This window comes from Mauremys reevesii, linkage group 9 (genome assembly GCF_016161935.1).
Source record: "Mauremys reevesii isolate NIE-2019 linkage group 9, ASM1616193v1, whole genome shotgun sequence".
Classification (NCBI taxonomy): domain Eukaryota; kingdom Metazoa; phylum Chordata; order Testudines; family Geoemydidae; genus Mauremys; species Mauremys reevesii.
The window spans coordinates 11,951,192-11,975,897 of NC_052631.1; the positions used below are offsets into that span (position 1 = coordinate 11,951,192).

Here is a 24,706-nt window from a genome sequence, read left to right on the forward strand (position 1 = left end):
GGATGTTCTGAGATGACTCAGAACTCTTCCTGGAAATTAATACAGCCTAACACCACAATAGCTTGGAGAAGTGTTAACAGATTCATTAATCTCAATGGGTGTTCTCCTCCGACCTCTCTCCAAAGTATACCTCAGCCATTGTTACGAAATCCTGTTCATCAAGGCATATTCCAAAGGGAGGTAGCCTACTTGCAGATGGAGTGCCATCTGGAAAAACCTCAAGCTAGGTCCTTAAAATGGTGTGTGTGGATGTTCAGTCTATATCCATCATTGGTGATCTTATTTTGCCACCAAAGTTGTTGTGGAATATCAATTTTCAAGCCAATCTCACTGGGTCAAATGGATTTCAGAGCATTTTGAATAGTAAAATAATATCCTTACTGAGTGTAGAAAGTTGTGTCTCAGGAACCTTTTTGACCAAATGACTTCAAATTTAGACACAGAAGTTTGTCTCTGCCCCTGTTCTGCTAGACTAATATCCAAGATAATCGCACTATGGATGTGGATTTTAGAGCATGTTGAAAATTAAAAGAAACTCATTGTGGGGAGCTGTACGTTGGGGAATCACCCCCCCCCCCAATTTTGCATCCCAAACTGTAATCCAGCCTGTGTGGCATAGATTCAAGACAGTCTTCTTATGTGTGTGGATTTTAGAGCAATTCGATTGTTAAAAGTCCTTACAGGGGGAACTGTATCTGCTGTACTCCTTGACCAAATTACCCCAATTTGCATCACCAACTCTACCTTCTGCTGACCCAAATGTGGTGGGGTGATAGTGCCACCACAGTTATGGTTACTGCAGGATTTCCATTTTAACAGGGGATAAATAAGATCTACAAAAAATGTGTGTTTTGGGGTTTAGAGTATCATTTTAAATATTCTGTAGTTTAAATGAACAGGAAGTTTCACTTGTACTTCTCGAGAGGAGCTATAGGTGACAGCTTCCAGGACCATGCTCTCCTATTGTCATGGACAGACAATCTCAGATGTGCCTTTCCTCCCATTCCCCTGTTACCACAGGTCTTGAGAAACATCCCTCAGGGGATAGCTCAGTGGTTTGAGCATTGGCCTGCTAAACCCAGGGTTGTGAGCTCAATCCTTGAGGGGGCCATTTAGGGCTCCGGGTCAAAAATCTGTCTGGGGATTGGTCCTGCTTTGAGCTGGGGGTTGGACTAGATGATCTCCTGAGGTCCCTTCCAGCCCTGATATTCTATGTGCTGCCTCATTTTTCTATAGCTGTTTGTGGAGGTGGATTGTGGGGTGGGGGAATATCATTGGAGGTTTGTGTTTCAAAAATGGTATTAAGACTAAAATTTTTCTAGAGTCTGACATTTCCTTCAGGTCCTTCTAACAAAACTACAGCACTTTGAGATTCCATGTGAATCTTGTGTTGATTGAGTGACAGATAGGCATAACTGCACAGTCCATGCTATTAGTCACAGTGCTCAGCGCTGCTGTTTGACTAATTTGGAGAGACTTCCTGCACTACCAGAACAATAATCATTTTCATACAGTCACAGCTTCTGTGTTATTTCAGGTCTGGTTCACATTATAGCACATCATTGCATATTTCTTGTATATAAAGTATTGCACTGTGATTCCCATTGTGGCCCCAGACACTAAGTGAAAGGCGGGTTGAATGCACAGAATGCAGCACTTCAGAGGAGAGGAGTTAAAGTTGTGGCCCTTAAATTCTAGGGGCAGAACTAAGCCACTATGTGAGTACATCCCTCAGTGAGTATCCCTCACAGAAGAGTTTCTGAAGAAACAAGAGCTTTCACAGAAATGAACTGATTAAGCAGAGGTGCTAAAGCTTTTAGATTGCAGTAACTTCTGAAATATCTTAAAACTGGACTTTGGTATCATTTAATAGCTCATCTCAGGGGAACTCCATGCTATAGCTTTCACGAGGGTTACATAGCTGTGCACCCAGAAACGTTCTAAGAATCTGAAAGTATTATGAGCAGTTCATTTAAGAGAGTGTAACGGTATGGCCAGTCCCTGTGTGCCCCCTGGTGGTGCTGCAGGCGTGCCCTACCTTACTTTCTCCAAGTGGAGCAGCAGTTGATTCACTTTAACTATGGGGGGCAAGGAGTAGTCAGCACATATTAACCAAATAGCATATCCTCTTTTTAATAAGTCTGGGAGAGCAATCTGGTTCAGAGCTCCCAAACAAAGTCTACAAACCAAGTCTTTGAGGTCAGGTTAGGCTTGTCTCCTGTGCCTGAGAGAGAGAAACTGCCACCTCCTGTAGCCTGCTTGGCTTTACTCCCCTTCCTGTGAGGTAGGAGAGTCCCAGAGCTCAGACTGCAGCCCGAGCCCAGAAGTCTACAGTACAATTAAACAGCCCGGTAGCCTCACAAGCCTGAGTCAGCTGGTATGGACCAGCTCTGGGTTTTTAATTGCAGTGTAGACATACCCTTTATCTCCTTAGCTTTCTGTTCCTGTGTTTAACTAGCTCAGCTCCATGATGGGATACGGCCTCCTAGATTATTCCCAGGCTGTATGCTCCAGCCTCTACCTTAAAGGGGGTGTACGCTTTTTTCCATGCATTCTTCACAGGGAACTATGTCTTGGGAGCCCCTTGGCCAAATGACTCCAAATTCCACCACGCTCCATTTTGTGGTGCCAGTTTTCAAGACAATTCCTTATATTTGTGTGATTTAGAGTAATGTAATATTAAAAGTAACTCCTTGTTGTGGGGGCAGTATTAGAGGAACCCCTGGGCCAAATAACCCTAAATTTACACCACTAACTACCCCTAGTCCCAATAAGGCATCAGAGTATGCATGTATCAGAGGGGTAGCCGTGTTAGTCTGGATCTGTAAAAGCAGCAAAGAATCCTGTGGCACCTTATAGACTAACAGACGTTTTGCAGCATGAGCTTTCGTGGGTGAATACCCACTTCGTCGGATGCAACAACGAAGTGGGTATTCACCCACGAAAGCTCATGCTGCAAAACGTCTGTTAGTCTATAAGGTGCCACAGGATTCTTTGCTGCTTTTACAGAGTATGCATGTGGATTTTAGAGTAGTTTGAAACATTGGCTTTTAAACCGGAAGCTTTGCTCTCAGGGCAAAATTTCTGAAAAGAGCCCGGGCAGAGGGCAATTAATGTGCACAATACATTCTTAGAAGTTACAGAAGGCGAGACTTGAACACACAGTAGATGGGTGTTGCTCCGGTTCAAAAGTCACAGCATGACATGTGAACCATCCAGTTACTCTGATGTCAGACTGCCTCCAAGACACTTTGGTTTGCAACAAAGCCCCAGTCCGGCTCCACATGTGCAAATGGCGTTTTCTGGCTTGTCAGCTTGGTTCCAACCACACTAGATCCCACTTTTACCCTGAACGACTTTTTAAATATTTGTTACCCAAAAGGGCAATGGCTGTGGACGCTTGTTGAGATGAATCCTGAATGGGTAATGGCAGTTTGGAGGGACTCATTCATAGTTTGAGCCCCATGTGTACACACAATTATAAGAACCATAAGATTTATAACAATTATAAGAACCAACCCATTCACTGTTACAGACTAGGGACCGAATGTCTAGGAAGCAGTTCTTCAGAAAAGGACCTAGGGGTTACAGTGGACGAGAAGCTGGATATGAGTCAACAGTGTGCCCTTGTTGCCAAGAAGGCTAAATGGCATTTTGGGCTGTATAAGTAGGGGCATTGCCAGCAGATAGAGGGATGTGATCATTCCCCTCTATTTGACATTGGTGAGGCCTCATCAGGAGTACTGTGTCCAGTTTTGGGCCCCACAATACAAGAAGGGTGTGGAAAAATTGGAAAGAGTCCAGCAAAGGGCAACAAAAATGATTAGGGGGCTGGAGCACATGACTTATGAGGAGAGGCTGAGGGAACGGGGATTGTTTAGTCTGCAGAAGAGAAGAACGAGGGGGGATTTGATAGCTGCTTTCAGCTACCTGAAAGGGGGTTCCAAAGAGGATGGATCTATACTGTTCTCAGTGGTACCTGATGACAGAACAAGGAGTAACGGTCTCAAGTTGCAGTGGGGGAGGTTTAGGTTGGATATTAGGAAAATCTTTTTCACTAGGAGGGTGGTGAAGCTCTGGAATGGGTTACCTAGGGAGATGGTGGAATCTCCTTCCTTAGAGGTTTTTAAGGTCAGGCTTGACAAAGCCCTGGCTGGGATGATTTAGTTGGGGATTGGTCCTTCTTTGAGCAGGGGGCTGGACTAGATGACCTCCTGAGGTCCCTTCCAACCCTGATAATCTATGATTTAGATGCCACGTGATTTTTTTTTTAAGCAGTCCCTTGCTCAGACATCCTTCAAAATTGATCAGTTGGCCCTACTCCAGGGCCCTCATGAAGCACAGCAATTTTCAAGACAATCTGAGAATCCATGTGGATTTTAGTGCATTTAAGTAAAATTGGCTGTTAAACTTCAAACTAATTTACTGTTTAACTATAGTGGTACTATTGCCCCACTATGAATTCTAGTTCTAGGGATAATCCAGTATGGTTCTTCAGCAGGGTTACTGTGAACCTCCAAGTTCAGGTTTATTTTATCCCTAGCACCCAAAAAATCTCTGTGTGTGTGTCATATGTGTGGCAATGACCAAGTCATTCATCACTTAGTAAAAAATGGCTCTGTTCAATGCCATTCCTAATCTCCAAGCTCAAGGCTGTTCAGAAAGGCCTAGTAATCTTGCTGCTATTGGTTTCCAACAAACAGATCATGGTGATTGGGGGAGAAAAAGGATATCCAACTCCATCCAGCTGTGAAAGTTATCTACGGCCTGATCAACATGTAAAATTTAGTTTGACCTAGTTATATCCCTCGGGGTGTGAAAAATTCACATTCCTGAGAGACAGTTAAGCCAACCTAAGCCCCAGTAAAGACACCACTCGGTCAAGGGTCAACAGAAGAATTCTTCTGTTGACCCAGCTATCACCTCCTGAGAGGATGAATTTACTACAGGGATGGAGAAAAAACCCTTCCTTTGCTGTAGCAAATGTCTACAGTGCATACTACAGTGGCTTAGCTGCACCTCTTAGTAGGCTCTTCATGGTGAAGCGAGGGACTATCACAAAGCTGATTCTGATTCTGCCCAGCAAAGCTGGAAGCAGGTGGAAGACCTATAACTGCTCTCCTATGAAATGGAATTTCCTGAAAAAATAATTTCCTTATTCATGCTTTGGTCTTTGTTTGCTTTTTAGTTCAGATTTGTATGCATCTATTTTAAATCCTTGATAATCTTATTGCTTGAATGGTCCCCAAATACTACATAGGGGGAGGTAAGCTGTTTCTACACAATTTACTGGTTGATTTTTGTTTTGCTGCTTTGAGATCATGGTCTGCTGGAGATCCATTGTGTGCACTGGCCTGATTTTATTAGTATCCTCTCTGATTAATTCTCCAGCAGTGAATTTTAATTCAATATCCGAGTCTAGGGTATAAAATAAGAATACCGAAGACTGCTCAATGCTGAGATAAAATGACAGTGATGATAATGCTTTGCGCATCTATAATGCCTTTCATCTAAATATTTCAAAGTGCTTTATAAACATGAATTTACCCTTATGAAGTAGATGTTATCAAACTCCCTCCAGTTGCACTATTATAGAGGATATTTTACTCCGTGTTTTGGGCAGGGGAATTAGGTAGAACGAAAAACATAGATCCGTCTCCAAGTGGAATGAGAAAATTAAGAACGACTCAGAAGTGCATCTTCTTTTTGATCTGACAATATTAGTGATGAACCTAAATGTATTTCATGTGATGTTCAGACCTTGGATGGTGATAACAGATGGTCTCAGCTGAAATTCAGTGAATTTCATTTAAATAAATAGTAGGTGAACTATGGTGCAAAGTAGTTCCTGCCACATATACTCCATTTATTCTTTCTTCTAATTTCCAAGTGTTACACATTAACTGATATTGACAGAAGATTGCTTTTGTGTGATATGTTGCTGTTGGGTCTGACCAAGACTGTTTCCCTTCCAGCACCCTCACACGTGCCATATAGCTAGCTTCTTTGCTTCCTTATTCCTATGGATTTCATTGTTCTGGGTTTTCTTTAAATATAATCTGACTCTGACTCATTTGTCTACACTTTTCTGCTACCTGTCATCAAACATGTTTTTGCTGTGCTTTTCACTTTAGGGACAATTAAAATTCTGTTCTGAATGATTCTGCAGCCTAGTTAGTGGGTGGGGAGTAGGGGACTATCTATACCTAACTCTATTTTCATTTTGGTTGTGGCTCCCATTCCAAGTACTATAGCTGGAAAAAAGCAATACATCAAGGGATAGTCTAGCAGTCAAGATACTGTTGGTATGTAAGACTTTTGTAGTCCACAAAGAACAAAATTGAATGAGTAAATTTTTCTTGTGAAAACTCAAGCAATGTAGAAATCTTTGAAAGCAGCATCTCCAACTGAAATGTAAACAATATGTTCCTAAAAGGATTAGAAGAAAAAAATATGAGCACAAGTTCAAATGAAGAACCAATCTTCTTCAAATCCACACTAAATTCAGTGTTTTAGCAGTAGAACTGACCCTACCTTCTTCCATATAGAATCCATTGTGAAATGGATGAGGGGAGAGTGTTTGTAGACTGAATGGTTAAGCACTCTGACAGCTAGCTTTGGAAAATCATTGTTCTACCAATGGGTTAGGCTGGAAACAGAACTATGTTAAAGGAGTAGGACAACGCTGCATATATACTGCACATTTTTAACCAAGTTTGTAGTCATTTGGTGACGTGATTGGCTTTAACTGTGGTTTTATCCACATGCAACATGATTAACACTTGCTGGTAACCATGGCATCTAAGAGTGCATCACCATGGCAGCAGCCTAGGCTGGCAAGTAGTTGTCTGTCTTTTAACTGGGTTGGCATACTGTTTTTGGCAGTGTAGATGGGACTTTTTAAGCATGTTTGTGTGACCAGTTTGGTTGGAGCTCCTTTTCTTCCAGCTGTCTCTGCAGCATAATATCTCAGAGTTCATTACCCCTTGTGCTGTTATTCCTGCTCCTCTGTGTACATAACCTCTTGGTATTCTTTTCCCTGATGAAGTATTGGGGGATAGCTTCCCAGAATGTACTGATATTTATTTAGGTCAGCAGACAGAACAGTAAGCACATCATTTTGTTGTAAAGGAAGCTGCTGTGTAGATACAACTCAACAGTATTTGTTGAATTAGGTCAATGAGCTACAAAAAAAACCCAAAACAAAACTCCAAAAACAGTTGCACTGGTAAGGTGGGCTTTTTCAGAAGCATTAAATAGTGACCTAAATCTGCTCCCGCCGAAGCTGACTTTAACAGAAGCAAAGTTAGCCTAATGCTGAGAGCTTTTAAAAATCTCACTTGTAGTGTATACAGGGCATAAACTTAAAGCCAGTTTGTTTCAACCTTACATTATTTCATTTACTGTGTGACGCTTTTTGGAGAGATTTTTGTCATTCATTCGCTTTGTGTAATTTAAGTTGCTATTGGTATTAGTTACCTGGTCCAAATCGCAGAATAAGCAGTGATACTGATAATAGGATAGATATTCTAAAATTGTAATAAAATAAATAGTGATAGTCACCTGCAATTTGGTCTTTAAAGGCATGCATCAAATTAACAAATGCCAGTGGGATAATTTGGAATAAGATTGTGAAAGCTTTCCAAGAAGGTATCTTCACTCTGAAAACTTGGTCCTCAAGGACTCAATTACAGATTTAAAAAAACAAAAAAAAACCCCAGAGTAGTTTTAAAAGGCAATATAGACATCTAGAAAACTCATGTTCAACGTTGGGGGTCAGCTAATTAACACAAGTGGGAGTTAAACAGGCTCAATGGACCCTTTGCTTTTTGATCAGACACAATGATGGTCTCTTATTGTGGTAGAGGTGCTGTAACATTTAACCATTTCAATTTACCTTGTTTTGTTTTCTTATAGCTGAACTAGATACTTTGTATTATAATGCATTTGGTGGTTGGGCTGTGCCAAACAAAAGGTGATTGACTTTTTGCCATTGTTCTTGTAGGCCCTTTTTAAAAGGGGCAATGTCAAGTTAAAAAATGCATTTAATAAATCAAATCCCCTTACCTGTATCACTAATACAACAGTTAAAGAAATGAACTTTATTCCATTATTATTTACTTACCCTTTACATTGCAGTAGCACCCAGAGGCTTCAATCAGAATCAAGGCCTCGTTGTAGTAGATGCTGTAGAGAGACACAATAATATATATAGACATTTCCCCAAAGGACTTAAAATCTAAGAAGACAAGCAGCGTAAGAAGCATGTATGGAGAAAGGACTATAATCAGTAGGGTTGCCAACATTCTAATCGCACAAAACTGAAAACCCTACCCCGAGGTCCTGCTCACTACATTCCCCCTCCCTCAGTGGCTTGCTCTCCCCCACCGTCACTCACTTTCACTGGGCTGGGGCAGGGGATTGGAGTATGGGGGGGTGAGGGCTCTAACTGCAGGGGCAGGCTCTGGGGTAGGACCAGAAATGAGGGGTTCAGGGTGTGGGAGGGGATGAGGGCTCTGACTGGAGTGTGGGCTCTGGGCTGGGGATGAGGGGTTTGGGGTGTAGGAGGGGGCTTTGGGTTGGGGGGGCCTTAGGGCTGGGGGTTGGGGCTCGGGTTGGGGTGCGGGCTTACCTTGGGCGGCTCCCGGTCAGTGGCACAGCGGGGCTAAGGCAGGCTTCCTGCCTGTCCTGGCACCGCACTGCACCTGAAAGCAGCCAACAGCAGGTCCAGCTGCTAGGCAGGGGGCCAGGAGGCTCTGCATGCTGCTCTTGCCCGCAGGCCCCATCCCCCAGCTCCCGTTGGCTGTGGTTCCCGGCCAATGGGAGTGTGGAGCATGTACTCGGGGCAGGGGCAGCACGCGGAGCCCTGTCTTGCCCCTGCCTAGGAGCTGGACCTGCTGCTGGCGGCTTCCAGGACGCAGCGTGGAGCCAGGACAGGTAGGGATGAGCCTGCTTTAGCACTGCCAACCAGACTTTTAACGGCCTGGTCAGCAGTGCTGACCAGAGCTGCCAGGGTCCCTTTTTGACCAGGCATTCCGGTTGAAAACCAGACACCTGGTAACCCTAATAATCAGAGGTATACAATTTTACATACACATCTATAGATTTACAGTTGTTCTTTTAGATGTCCTTAGTTAAAGCATTTTGATCAATTTAGCTAAAGGATGCTTCTCACTGAATTATCCAATACTCACTTTTCTGAAATTTCCTATTACCTGAACCAGGGTCACATCTCCTGACTGCAGCAGGAGATATGACCCTGTTGAGATACTGAAAAAAGGGGGTTTCAGATAAGTGAGTTTCATACATTTGACATTGCAATTTAAGGATTGGGAGGTAGCTCTCCCAGGGATGAAAAACTGCCCATGCGGTGATCTAGTCCTGAAAGGTCTGGATGTTACACTGATCTGCCTGTGAAGTTGTTGGTTATCAGCTGTATTATTTGAAGTACTGCTAATGCAGGAAAAGAATGGAGAAAAACTGCCAGTCCTCCTTGCTTCCAATGCGGGGTTTGCTACCATCAAAAGTGAATACATGGCAAATAAGTGGATATTGGATAGCCTGAGAGATTACTTCCTTGTGTGAGCGAGTGTTCAATGTGGAGACCTGTCACTGAGTGGCTACTTTCTGTGCAGGAGTATAATCCCAGGTTTAGGTGGAGGTTCTTTGCTCTACAGCTCTGCACCTTTACCATTCTTCATTGTCCTGGTAAGCAAAATTAGTGGCAGGTTATCTTTCCTGTTTGAATTATGGGTTTGACAAACTAGGGGAAAGGGTGGGATGGAGCCCTGAAATACTTCTGAGAGCTCACTTTTTATTTGCCCTACTTAGTCGCCTTTTTTGTTTTCTTTTCCTATTCTGTGTTCTTTTGTAACTCATTTGCTTTCAGCTGCTCAGTTTGTCAGGACTGTGTTTAGATTTAAAATGGACGACGACGACAGTTATGGCATAAAGCCCCTCCCACAGAGCAGAGTGAGAGCTTTCTCTCTATAGCTTTGACCTTAAGAATTGCACTCTGAAATTAATACTGGGAAATTGGAGAGAGGCAATCCTGGCAACTAACTTAGGCTGAAGAAAGCCTCTCTTTTTGTATCCGACTGTTTTTATCTGTTTCCTCACACCTCTACTATCTTCATAAATAAAACAACACAAAATGTGTCGCACCTATAACTAGGCTAGGGAGCTGGATTTTATCATCTTTCACTGTCCACCAACGTATTGCATTGTGACACAAAACCGTGAAGTGATTTAGTCTGCTTTCAAAGTAAGCATAGTGATCTAACAGCATGTCTCTCAATATCTTTTAGAGAACTCCAATTATAGGCAAGTAATGTGTCTATATACTGTTTATGCTGAGTGATGTGATGAAGATTTCTCTTCTGTCCTAATATGAGGCTCTAGCTGTGTAAAAAGATACACACACTTTTTCCACATAAAAAATCATACCACTTAACAAGTGGATTTTTTCCTCCTTTGATTCCGATAATTTCTGCATTACTAATGCAACTAAGCAAGGAAGAAGAATCACATTTGCAAATATCTGAATTCCCAACATATTTTGCATTCATTCTCATCCTCTGTGGTGCCTCCATATACTTGCATTATGAAGGTTACATTTCTCTTTGATGCGTGCTTGTGGATAGCTTGTAGAATGTTCTGGGAATAGTGTAAACTCATTAATTTGTGCTGCACAGGATGCTTGTTTTTTAATAGAGTTGTCTGACATTTTCATAACAGACCACTTATTTGACCAATTTGGTCAATTTTTTTCAAGGATCAATGAACAATTTTTCCATGGGTGAATGAACTTTTACAAATTCAGTTGTTTGTTGCTAATAATTGATCAAACAATTCATGTGAACAAATTTTGTTTTGTGGGTAATTTTGCAAACTTTTTGTTATCCATTATGTGGTTGGTCACCCTAAGTCATATGGTGTTGTTTCTGCTAGCCAATAGCAAATCTTGCAAACATGGATATTCAAATAGAGAGCAGCCCCTCTCCAACCATTTATGTGAACAAAAATTCGTTTGTAAGTAGTGAATAAAAAGGGACATGAACATGGCTGGAGTGAGCAGCTATTTGGATATCAAACACATGCTTGAGAATACTGTTTTGCAGTATCCTTCTACCTCTGGACGAGCTAATTATTAGTCAATAATTATTACTGAGTTTTGTGGCTTTAAAAACATTCATTTAGAGAATAGGAAATGGAGTCTTTTTTTTTTTTTTTTAATTTAAAAAGACACATTAAGGCTGGTAGACTTTAAAAAAAAAAATCTGCCTCCATACCAGTCTGCTCTTGAATGTCCTACCTGCAGGATTTTTATAACGCATTTCTTCAAATGTATCCATGCAGCTAAAATATGCTGACTTCCTCAATTTTCTAAGTTATTGTACAACTTGGTAAATTTAACTGCTTTGCACGTTCTTCTAAATGTGCATACTTATATTGACTAATGTAATGTATGCCTTAGGAAAATATATAATTTACCACTTCCAACCCCAATTAAACATTCAAGATGAATGTTCTACAGTCAAATCAATGGAAGGATATTTTTTGCTTTAGTGCTTACAAAAGGTGCTACATAAATATCAGTTTCCTCTGAAGTCTTTTATTCCTGGATCAGATTTGGCATGGGCAATAAGAATGCCAACATCTAAGAACTTGTCTCTGGATAAATATATCAAAAGGCACGGTCCAGCTATAAGCTCCTCAGGGATGTACCCTTGTCTATGTGGATTTCCATTGAATGTGGATGCTAGTGTCCAGTGGCCTAATGGCATAAGACAGTTCATTTCCCATAGTTATTTAGTCATAAGTTCTGTACCTCTGCAAGGGTAATTTTTTTATGATGTGGACACCTGCAACAGGACTGATAGGGAAACTAATTCTTCTTGTTATTACCACTCCCAATCACTGCTGATTTAGTCTGTATATACATTCTCAGGTGAAAACGTTGGTGTCTCTTACTGGTCCCCTGAGCCATCTGGTCCCACAACTGATACTGTTTTTTTAATCTGTGCTTTATTTTGTTAGCACATCTGTTTTTAAATGTTAAATCTTATCCTTTTATTTGTCTCTCCATGTCTTTTTCAGCATCATCTTCCTGTGACTGGAGGCAGCAGACAGGAGAACTTCCCTACATCAATGCACTGCCAATGGTAAATACAATTTTAACCGCCTACAAAAAAGTGGTATGATTCTTTCTTCCAGTACTGTTGTAAGTCAATCTTATACTGTAAGTAATGTTTTTGAAAGTCTTAGGCCATGCCTCCGCTACAAAATTATAACAACCTAACTCGCGTCAGCATACAGCCACCGCAGTTATTAATCGCTTGTTTTGTGTACAGTATTTGACTCCTTGTGCCGGAGGTGCACGTGCTCAACAGGAACACTTGTATAGATTATATTGTCAGTGTGGGGCATTGTGGGACAGCTCCTGAAAGCCAGTAACAGTTGACGTAAGCAACACAGTTCTACACTGACACTGTCGACCTAATTATATCAACTCTGATGCTACGCCACTTGGGGAGGCACTTACATTGGTGGGAGCCAAATTTAAGTGAAGACGCTTCTGCAGCTAGGTTGACACTAGGCATCTTCTGTCCGTCGTAGCCCTGTAGTGTAGACCAGGTCTTAGTTTTAGCATGCAAGTAGAATTTTCTGCAGCAAAAACCAAAGCTTTATACCAGTTTACAAAGGAATTTACAAGTATTTCCAGATTTAATCCTGTGGGCAAATATAGCAACATATTTTGTTTTCAACAAATCGTTTAATTTGATGATAACCTTTTATTAGTACCTTCACCCTGTTGGTAACTTTCTGTTTCTTCTTCTGACCAAGGGCATGGGCAAGTGGTTGATTTGGCTAGATATTCTACTACCCCCAGTAGCATGCTTTTGAAAGTTCATTTCAATACTTACAGCTTCTCTTGTTAAAAAGCTATGCAGTGCCAGCGGTTTCTTGTTTCAACACATTTGCCAGCATAAAACTAGTGAAGTTACTCTTTGCTAACATAAATAGGCAGCAAGGCTGATGTCATATTTTCTCACTCTCTCCGTATAATGTTAACAAGCGTTGTAGATTATTGCAAGTTTAACTTTGCAGACTGTTTTAAAGTTACTGTTGCTTTTGTAGTGGTTGAGCAGATGGAGAGCAGAAGTGAGGGCTGTGGGAGAAAGTCACAGCAGTGAGGACCAGGGAAAGGGTTTCAAATTATTGCCTCTACCTCTGATCAGCTCTGTGTGTGATTGCTTTCCTTGTAATTTTGATGTCCTTTTTTGTCACAATGCAGCAGTTTTAAAATCATAACCTGTAGCTCTAACCTGAAAAGTGACAAATATGCTTGGCTCACAAATAAAAATGATTTCTTTCTTTATTTATTTAACTGAGAGCCCTGAAAATTCCCCCTGGGTTCTGAGAGTTGAACCAGGTTCTTCACTTTGTATAATCATGAGTATTAAAAGATATGCAAATCAATTACGGCCTTAGTTAAAGTTTCACAACCTCACTGCCTTCATCTTGTGCTCTGAGTAACACCAAAAAAAGGCAGTGGGTTTGTATGGATATAACTAATTTTGTCCTGATATTGAATTTAGTAAACAACTCTGGTGATAATGCATAAGACGGAAAACTGTATTGGCTGGGCAAGACAACCAGGAGTGAAACATAATGCAATATTACCTTGTCGTTAAAGAGAGCGACTATAACTCTGAGAAATACCTCTGTGCAGAGGATCTACACCCAGGGTGGGCAAAATACGGCCCGCGGGCCGGGTCCGGCCCGTCTAACCTTTCTGTCCGGTCCGCTAGGCTCTTTGACTACCACCTTGTGATCTTTGGGCTGCTAAAAGTCTCGCGGCGCAGCGGGGTGCTCAGGCAGGCCACGGCCCCACGCCGCTCCCGGAAGTGGCCAGCTGCTGCTGGTGTGTCTCTGCTTGCCCCTGGCTGGGGGGGAGGTGGCTCTGTGTGCTGCCCCTGCCCCCAGCACCATCCTCACAGCTCCCATTGGCCGGAAACCGGCCAATGGGAGCTGAGGGGACAGTGATTACGAGTGCGGGCAGCGCACCGAGGCCCACTGCCCGCCCCGCCTCCCAAAGGGGTGTGCAGAGACGTGCCAGCAGCAGCCGTCCGCAGTCGCTTGTGGGAGCGGCATGGGGCCACGGCATGCAGGGAGCCTGCCTGAGCCCTGCTGCACTGATGGCTGGGGACTGCCTGTGGTAAGCGCCTCCTGGCCAGAGCCTGAACCTCGCACCCCCTCCCACGCCCCAACCTCCTGACCCAGGTCAGAACCCCCTCCTGTGCCCAAACTCCTTCCCAGACCCTGCACCCACTCCTGCACCCCAGTGCCCTGCCCCAGCCCGGAGCTCCCTCCTGCGCCCAAACTCCCTCCCAGTCCCTGCATCCCTCCATTAATATAGTAGAAATGTGCAGCCCATGATGACTTATCAAAATTTGTGGAGTGTCTCCCCTACAAAAATTATTTCCCACTCCTGACCTATGCAAACCCTATGCACCACTTAAGTCTCAGCTAAACCCTTAAAATGGGGTATGGGTAGTTCATAGGCAATATGCTGGCCCAGTCACTTTTCAGGGTAGAATGGCACTCACTGTCCAAAAGCGTGAGGCTAGCTGTACCCTCAGACCTTTCTATTCACTTCAAAATTTTATTGCTAATCTCAACTGCTTTCCACCAGAAAACAATACTGCTTTCTTTTTATTTAAGAACATCTTTTTAGCCAAGATTTGAAATACAGCTCTGTGTTATTGCATCCCTTAAAAACATGACTCATTCCATATTAAGCTAGTCTTAATACCTCATTAAATTTTAAAATACTGAGAAGATCTGTATTTGAAATCTTGTTGCATTCTGTCCTAATTTTCCCTCCCCACAAAGTGTATCAAACGCAGAATTGTACAGTCTCAAGGGCATGCTATTTGGTTCCGTAATAATAAAAGATACTTAACTGCTACGTGAAGCATCAAGAAATGGTCTACAGTACTTTTGTAAGAGCTGCTCTCACTACAGAGATGGGACATATTTTACTATTCCAACTATTTCAGAACAGTTACTTATCTTTTAATTAGAATTATACTCAAATACTAATATAGTTAAGAGACAGGTAAGACAAGTTTTCCATCTTCCCAAAGGTAAGTATTACTATATGAGTTGTTTTTCTTGTGGACTTCGCAGATAAAATGGTGACAGTAGGTGACCTGAAAGCAATTTTTGGTTTCCCCCCAGAACACCTCTGTCTTGGGTTATGGATATAGGGCTCAATTCTGCAAGGTACTAAGTGCCAAACACTTAGTCCAGCAAAGCACTTAAGCTAAAGTACATCTCTAATGTTCAGCATGTGACTAGTCACATTGAAGTTAATCATAGAATCACAGAATATCAGGGTTGGAAGGGACCTCAGGAGGTCATCTAGTCCAACCCCCTGCTCAAAGCAAGACCAATGCCCAGACAGATTTTTGTGTGGCACTACTCAGGTATTTATAGTAATGCACAAGCTTCAGTACGTGGCTTGATCGGGATCCTTATACTCAGTGCCTTTATAGGATTGAGTCCCAAGTATGTCTGATCCTTCTATTTAAAGATCCAGCAACACTTGTGGGGTTTTTTTCCCTCCGATTGTTTATTTATTTATTTTTTTGGTAGTGTGAGTGGCCTTTCAAGATTGTCAGTCAGAAATTAGTATAAAACACACAAATCTCATAATTTCTCTAATTCGTGCCTTTCTAATTTAAACCTGATTCAATGTACATTCTGTGCAAAAGTAACTAACTATGGGCTGGTCTACACTGGCGGGGAGGGTCGTCGATGTAAGATACGCAACTTCAGCTACGGGAATAGTGAAGCAGGTACATATTTACTCAAGGTCTCACATAGTTTGTGAATGTGTCAAGAACAAAATTCGTCTCCTCTCTAATCACTAGATCATATGGGTTTGGCAATATAAGATCATAATAAACTAACTTTTCTTTTTTGCTATTTAATAGGCTACCCATCTTACTTGAGAAAGGATATGCAGTGTTCAAAGTGCATCTTGACTTTAAATTAAACATTTGGTATAATTCCAGATTACATTCTCATAGGGAAATTGGAGAACTATAAAGAATTATAATTGTATAAGGTGTTTGCAATTAGCTTTATAAAAATCAAATACCAACGGTAATTAGTAATAGTTCTCTTTGAATTTGGGAGGTCTTGAATGAGATCCCATAGGAGTTTGTTGTTAGTACCACTAATAAACATAAGAATTATTACTTATTAATATTTCCATTGGGTGGAGCGGAGAGTATACTAATCAAATCTGAAGCCAGTATGAAGGCAACATAAGTACTTGGGAGACTATGACTGAAATACAGCATGACCCTGATAAAATGGAGAAATGGTCTAAAAGTCAATAAAATGAGTCGGTGATTCACAAAGGAAGGAATAATCAAACTGAAAAATATAAAGTGGGCGAATGCAGCAGGCCATAAATAAGCTGGAGTTTATTGTAGATGATCAAGTGAATGAGTCAACAATGTGATGTGTTGCATAAAGGGCAAATGCTATGCTGGGTTTTATTAATAGAAATATCCTATGTAAAACAAATCAAGAAATTTATTCTGCTTCAGTTGCCACAGGTTATGCTTCAGTGGGGCAATCTGTTTATTTCTTCAAGTGATGGTCCCTATGTATTCCACTGAGGGTTATGTGCATGCACCGTGTTCCTGGAGCTGGAGCTTTTAAAAGTAATAGCTTCCATCGGTCCATGCATCGACCTTGCATTGCCTTGTGGTTTCACTTGAGGTGGTAAAGGGTGAGATAGAGTGACTGCATCTTCAATTTCTTCTCACCACCACATCATCCGAGTTGGAGCTTCCACCTTTCTCTCATCCTTGGTGATGCACTTTCCAAATTTTCTAGAAAAATGGTTTCTATTCTTGTACATAGCTGTCTGTACTGCTTTGGGGAAGCCCATGTCGTGTCCAGGTGCAGTATCTGCCGCTCCTTCCCAGCCCCTACCCAGGAAGGCCAGGGCCTACACCTTAAGAAGCACCTCATGGAAGTTGCCATGGGGCTGCTGTTGGATCCTGGATGAAGACCATTCTTCAACCAGCACACACCATGTGGCATGGCCCAGTCATGTGCTTCGCCATCCAAAGGTGATGGTAAAGAGGTACTATGTCATCTGCCCTCTCCCCCTCCCCCCCCCACACCCAAAGGGTCTGTTTCTGTTCTCCCATCTCTGCCTGGTGAACCAGGCTGCTATGGAGTGGGGCAGGCAACAGCATCCACACTTCACCCCCCTCTGACAAGGAAGTTAGACTTATGGGTAGAAAGGTCTTTTCCTCAGCCAGCCTCCAGTTCTGTATCTTAAATTACATAGCACTGATGGCCAAATATGATTTTTTTTAAACTATGGGCAGATGGCGGATTTTGCAGATAAGCTACCTCAGCAGCATTATGCCTGCTTCTAAGCAATTTTGGAGGAGGGCAAGGTGGTCCCTAGGACATACTCGAGGCTGTGGTTTATTCTACGGACATGTCCTCACGTACAGTGGTGACTGGAATAGTCATGAGGAAGGAATCCTGGTTATACTCCTCAGGCTTCACTGGAGAAGTACAGAGCACAGTTGAGGATCTCCCTTTTGATGAATTTACTGCCCTTCAGCCAGAAGATCATAGAATCAAAGAACTGGAATGGACCTCGAGAGGTCATCTAGTGCAGTCCCCTGTACTCAAGGCTGGACTAAGTATTAATGGATGATTTCTTACAGTCACTGAAAGACTATAGAGCTACCCTGCAATCCCATGGCGTCTCTCTCTCTATAATATATATGCCAGTGCTGAAACAAAAATTGTATTGCCCATTGCCTACATAATGCTATAGAAATCTGCAGTGCTACCACCAACAAGCCTACGAACCTCCACAGAAGTTCCCGAAGGTCCACAGGTCTCGTCCACCTGGTCCACCGGTGCAGCCCTCTGTGCAGTATACCCAATCTTTGCGTAAGTAATATTTCTGAGTGCATCTAGAGAGCCGTCAACCACTTTATATCCCAACCCAGTTGCCAACCACCCCCTTTGGGGGCCGTCACAAACTTTCTACCAGCATGGAGCACGATAACAATGGACAAGTGGGTCCTGGATGTCATTTGACACGGCTATACGATTGAGTTTGATGCTACCTCCTCCATGCTCTGAGCCTGTTTCAAGGATCACTCTCACAACAATATGCCTACCCTAGAGGTGGACTTCCTCCTGCAGAGAGGAGCAGTGGAACTAGTCTCTGCAGCCTTTCAGGTCACAGGGTTCTATTTCAAATATTTCCTGGTATCCAAGAAGAAAGGGGGATGGAGACAAATCTTGAATCTCTGACACCTCAACTTTTCCATTTGCAAACTGACAATTAACTCTGGGGAAAGGGGGGGGGGAAGGGGAATGTTTGTGTTTCGGTAGCTTCCATATCAAATATTCTCTGTTTGCTACTAAAAAGATATTTTTCCTAACTCCTGCCTGGAGCCTCTTTCTCCAGGAGTCCAAAGTTCTGCTGTTTTGCCAAAAAAAAAAAAAAAATTGGCAATAGAGGGTGCAAATTCCATACTTTGAAAATATTTGACTAGACACCATCAGAAGACCTTGTCCAACATACCTTTCACAGGAGAAGCCCTTGGATCTTAGGAGCTGCACAGCTGTCGTAAATGCTTTCCAGAGGTGCAGGGGAACACTGCGTACTGAAATCCTCAACTCCTAGTTGGGCAATCCACCAGGGATCCAAGATGCTGGTTTGTGGTGTCCTTAGTGTCTGTGTTGTATGCTGCCAGGGGACTGAAACTGCGGAGAATGCTTTTATATGAGCCTTGGAAGGATAAAGATTCCATCAGCGCCTTTGGGCACAGAAAATAGAATGTGGTGAGACCCACACGTGCTTGTATCGGCAGTGCCAATAAATTAGTCCACTTGTGTTAGTTGTTGGCTCAGTAGATATGAGATGGGATATTAGTACTGTTGAAACCTCAGTTTTAAAGGACTGCTTTACTCTTTTATGCTGTGTGTGGTTTTAAAACAGAGTGCAATTTTTTGTGGGACTCTAGGTTTTTCAGTTTGTCACTCTGAACTCTAGAACAATAAAAATCTCTAGGGGACTGTATGGTCAAAGCGATTGATCCATTTTATAACTCTCTCTCACCAACATCAGTAAATTCAGAATTTTGGTGGATGATTCTGTGTTGTGAATCTGAATGTTCTTACATTCATGGTGGTATAGGAATTGAGGCTTGGGTGGTCTGGCCTAGCTGTCACAGCTGGGCTGGAGTCTGCACTTCAGGGACAGTAGTTATTGAGCAGGAGTTGGAGGAATCGCAAGAGCCAGGTTCAGTAAGCAAGAGTTGGGGTCAGAGGCAGGCCGAAAGACTTCACACTTTGTATGTCCGTACAACTTTGGTATTCTATGTTGACTGCACTAAGTTGTTCAGTGCCTCTCGCACACCCTTTGTAGTCTATGCCAAGAGAGTCAAAGGCAAACCACTGATAGCTCAGCATATCTCACACTGTATCCCTGACTGTATCAAATTCTGTTAAGATCTTGCAAAAGTCTCTCTTCCACTGAAAATAACTTCTCACTCCCCCAGCTTTTCTGAGCAATGTTCCCATAACAGATATCTGCAGAGACCAGCATGATTATCTGTATGTAACTTTCGGGACGATGTTAACTTTGGCAAGTCAGTATTGCAGTCTCTGTCCAGATATCCTACAGTCTCACCACCTGTAAGGGAACTGCTACAGAATCCCCTGCAGTGGAATGTATATGTGCACAATCACTCAAAGGAGAAAAAAATGGTTACTTACCTACATTCTGTGAGATGTGTTGTGCACATATATGTTCCTTGACCTTCCCAACTTCCCTGACACTTTGGTCAATAATTTCACAAGTGTCGAGAAGGAATGGAGAGGGGAGGCAGCAGACATGCCCCATTAATGGCCTCAGTTCAATGCACGAGGAGAGCAGGGACACGTGGTACTGTTGGCAGAAGTCTCCGGCTCGAGCGCGTTGTGTTCACATACTCCTGCAGTGGACTGTATATGTGCACAGCACATCAAAGAACAACATTTACTGTAGGAAACTGTTTTTTTTCTTAGCTTTCTCTTAAGGATCCTTCAGGTCACTGTGGGCGCTAAGCATGTGTTGCAGATGACTAACAGCAGAGATGCAAGTAGGAGCACTATAAGAAATAACACTGAAAGATAAAGGCCCTCATCCTTCAAATACTTGCACATTTGGTTAACTTTAAGCACATGAATAATTCCGTTGACGTAAACAAGCACCACTCATGCTTAAAGTTAATCGTCCTTTAAAGTGTTTACAGGAATGGGGCTTAAAATTGCTCCTGAAATTCATTATTAAGCCAGTTTGCTTTCACAGTTTATGGAATATAACTAGAAAAGTATTCGTTTCCAAAAGTTTGGAACAAAGTAAACCCAGTGACAAAATAATATTTTAGAATTATCACTCTATTTCTTTTATGAACCAGAAAGTGGTAGCCCAAGAAGCCACTGGAAAAGTGGCAAAATACAATAAAATAATCTGGCACAGAATATGAAATTTAACTAGTAATCAATAAAAATTCTGTCAGAGAAATTTCTTGACTTAAACTAGGACCCTAGACTCTACAGTATTTAAAAAAAATTAGGTAAAATGTTTAAGGCGCAATAAAGCGCTGGCCTAGAAATCCATAACACACATGTTACATGTATTGGGAGTAGAGGAGTAAGAGAATCAACCTTATACCTTTGACTAATATGCTGCTTCAGTTGGCATTTTATAGCACATTATTATCATAGACCTAGCAATTATGAAATACAGTTGGGTATTGCATTTACTAGTACAAGAAGTTTTGTTTAAAAACAGAACATAAATGGCAGATTAGGGTTAAATTTAAAAAAGTGAGTAGAGAATTGTGGCAGGTATGAATTTAGATCACAATGTAAATATTCCTTTTTTTTTTTTTTTAAGTAGAAAAGTTCATGTGCACATGAAACTGAAGCAAGGTTTTACCAGTGATGTAGTCATATTCTGCAAGGGAACCTCAGTTAAATTTTTCTAATCCATCTTTGATGAAGTTATGAAAAGTCATTTCACAACTTGGTTTTCACTAGAACTTGGAGTTTTTGTTACTTAAGACACATTTCTGTTCCCTCTGAAGTCAATGGGAGTTATTATGGGATAAGGATAATTGGTTGTGAAGGTGCAATATTTTTTGTCTGATTGGTCGTGGTTGAGCAGATATAGCATATATGAACTAAGGACTCTAGGACATCATTATAGTACTGGCATGAACTGGTAACAGATAATCAATTGGTATGTAGATTTAGTAGGACCTATGAAAATACTCTCTCCCCCCATTTGAGGATTAATTTGAAATACCATTTTATCCCATAATGGTTTGATGGCCTTTTTAAAAGGTTTCTATGTGCCAGTATGGAAGGCTGCTTGGGCAGTGTAAGTTTTTATTTTGGCAGGAACTAAAAATTCAAGTACACTGCTGCATCCTGATCGCTTTATGGAAGGTTTTGTTGTGCAGATATCAAGTTAAATTAATTGGGAGAATCTGTTTATAGATATATGTAAGAAGTTACTTGTTAATCCATTATTGAGCAAACAGTCAAGGAAGACTGTTCCCCAAAAAGGACAGAACAGAGAGAGAAGCCACATCCTTCCTGCCATGAGTTTAAGTTCACTATGGACGGAATCAAATGAAAATGAAGCCACTGTGCTTACGAACAAAATGTAGTCACCATTTCTTCTCACAGTGACATTTATTGAAGCAGTTCTTCTGTCCAATCGCAAAATATTTTACAATTTAGAAATAGGATTTGACTAAGAATTCTCAGAAAAATCATCATAAAAAAAAATCTAAATTGCTAGAATATTTTAGCCTCTGGCAGGTAACCCGTGCAGTGTAATCACAGGGGTGGAAAGCACTGGGCCAGGAACAGAACTGATGGAACATTCTCTGTAATAGAAAAGAGAAAATGAGAACCATTGTTTGTCTGTTCCTATTGCTCCTCCCATTCCTGATGCCTAAATCGTGTATATATGACTGAACCTCCATAGAGAGGTTGTGGAATCTCCATCATTGGAGATTTTTAAGACCAGGTTAGACAAATACCTGTTAGGGATGGTCTAGATAATACTCAGTCCTGCCATGAGTGCAGGGGGCTGGACTAGATGACCTCTTGAGGTCCCTTCCAGTCATATGATTCTATGAAAAGAGACTGCTTCTACTTCCAGAGGTTTTCTTGTGATGTCGCTTCTTCCCTTTATTTTTGTCTCTTTTTTTCACTGTTGTTTCATTCTCTTCTCTCCCTTCCACCATGTTCTGTCTCGTTGCTCTCCCTTCATGTGTTTCTCTTTTGCTTTACTACTGTCTAAACTAGTAATAGTTCAAGGATCTAACACTAGTAGTACAACTAGCATTAGATTATATCTCCAGTAATCAGTGTGCCCATCTGTCCTACGAGGAGGGGAATTTTAAATGCCTACAATGTTGGTTCAATGCCATATGCCCATGGTAAAGCCCTATCAACTGAAATGACCCCTGTTAATGATTAGACAAGTGTGTTAGAAATCTAGTGCCAAATATAACCTGACAGATGGCTAACCTTTTGTGGCGTACTCAAACAAACAACAAAATAAGCCTAAACTGGAGGCTAAACACATGTGATGGGGGAAAAGTCCAGAGGAAACCTGATGATAGACCGTCTCTCTGTGTCCTGGTATTTAAGGGATGCACACACATTAAGCAGCATGCTAATCGCTTTGCAACATAAATCTTCAATGTGGTGCACATCTGCAGCCAGGTCATGGTCCTGCTGTTGTTGAAGTCAAATGCAAAGCGCCCGTTCCATTATGTAGGTTCTAGATTTCAGTGAACACCCCCTGTAGAGCAACAGGAAGTAGATTGTTATAGGCCTTGGTGAAATGCTATTCAGTATGAACATTTTTATTAAGTCTCTAGATTTTGAGAGCCTCCGGTCCCAGCAGAACAAGGGCTTTGTTTTTGAGCACCAAAATATTGGATGCCTGATCTTGTAGCCCTTACCTACTTGAGAAGTCTCTATGTCTCCATTGTGGCTGCTTATGTGAATTAAAGGTGACAGCACTGGGCCCTGGATGAGCACAACCTTATTTGAAAATGGATGTCATGCATTTTTCTCTTTAACCTGGTTTTGTGTGCACATACTGAGCTCTGGTTTTGGCAGCACTGTGCTATACTGGAGTATCCACATACAGAACTGTTCAGAACAAAAGCAGCAAAGAGTCCTGTGGCACCTTATAGACTAACAGAAGTTTTGGAGCATGAGCTTTCGTGGGTGAATACCCACTTCGTCAGATGCAAGGCAGGTGATGCATCCGACGAAGTGGGTATTCACCCACGAAAGCTCATGCTCCAAAACTTCTGTTAGTCTATAAGGTGCCACAGGACTCTTTGCTGCTTTTACAGATCCAGACTAACACGGCTACCCCTCTGATATGGTTCAGAACAAAGGAGAATCTGAAGCCTATAATATAGTTTTTCTAATCCAGGTTCTGATCTTAATCCCAGGTTTAGTACTCACCCAGAGGAACAGTCTCTGACTTCAGTGCTTGCAAGAATGGGAGCTACTCACATCAAGATGTCCCCCATGGTTTGGAATTTCTGTCCTCATAAAAAGAACACCCAGAGTACAAAAAATTAAAAACTCCTATAGGTAGGAGGGCGCTGCATGTCGTCTTAACGCATGATTTAACATGTTTGCACATGTTCATGTGTAATCATATCTGACAACTATGTCATAAAACGGTTAAAAACAATAGCAGGAACAGAGCCCAAGTTCCTATTATGGATAGAAGAAAGAGAATTGATATGAAAGTCTGAAGCTGGCAATTAGGCATAGCAGAGTTTGTAAAACTAACGTAGGCGGTTTCATCATTTATTTTTGTTTTCCTTGTTGGAAAAATTGCTGCTCTTTCTGTGAATTACACTCGCTTTACCTCAAGTGCAGTATTAAAATGAAAAGACACACACATCTAGTGGAGGTGTGGGTGTGCGTGGTTGTGAAGAAAACAGCTTTAAATTTGTGTTAATTAGTGATAACCTCGAAATAAAATAGAAATTAGAAATAGTTAAGAAATGAGAGAGAGAGAAATCGGCTGTTAAGCTGTTTCTGGTTTCATGAATAAAAATATAAAAGTATCAGGTACATGCATAAATTAGGTGGAAAAATAGATGGTCAAAAGTTTAAAGGAATGAAAACACAAGCTTATGGTCACAAGATCAAATGAAGCATTAGTTCCTTTTCCTCCCTTTTGGTGCAGTTCACCAGAAGTTCAAGTAATTCAACTGTACGATTCAACTAGAACAGAAAACAGAGCCTGAAAACCTGATTACTAACCACATATACAGAAAAATAATCAAATGACCTTAACGCTTGATGTCAACTTTCCCATTAAAAGACAATTGTATATGTTGGAATTTCATCTTCGTTACATAGAGCCCTGTTTTGCATATAAAACTCGCTTACAGTAGCCACTATCCCAACAATTGAGAACTTATTCTACTAATGAGCAATCATACTGGATTTTAAACAGAAACAGGGTCTTTTCTGGGGATTGAGGGTTGGAGAGGAGCTGGTGACTGGTGGTATAGCTAAGAGCAGCAGATCTTCA

General features: G+C 41.7%; 1 protein-coding gene across 9 annotated transcripts in view; it reads left to right on the top strand.

Moving 5' to 3' along the window:
• The window catches only part of TBL1XR1 (TBL1X receptor 1), a 180,535-nt gene that overhangs the window by 70,583 nt on the left and 85,246 nt on the right, over window positions 1-24,706 (top strand). For all 9 annotated transcript variants that reach the window (XM_039488938.1, XM_039488942.1, XM_039488933.1 and 6 more), the window contains one exon: window positions 12,100-12,164. The gene's annotated coding sequence lies outside the window, so the exon portion shown is untranslated. The remainder of the gene's footprint in view (window positions 1-12,099; window positions 12,165-24,706) is intronic.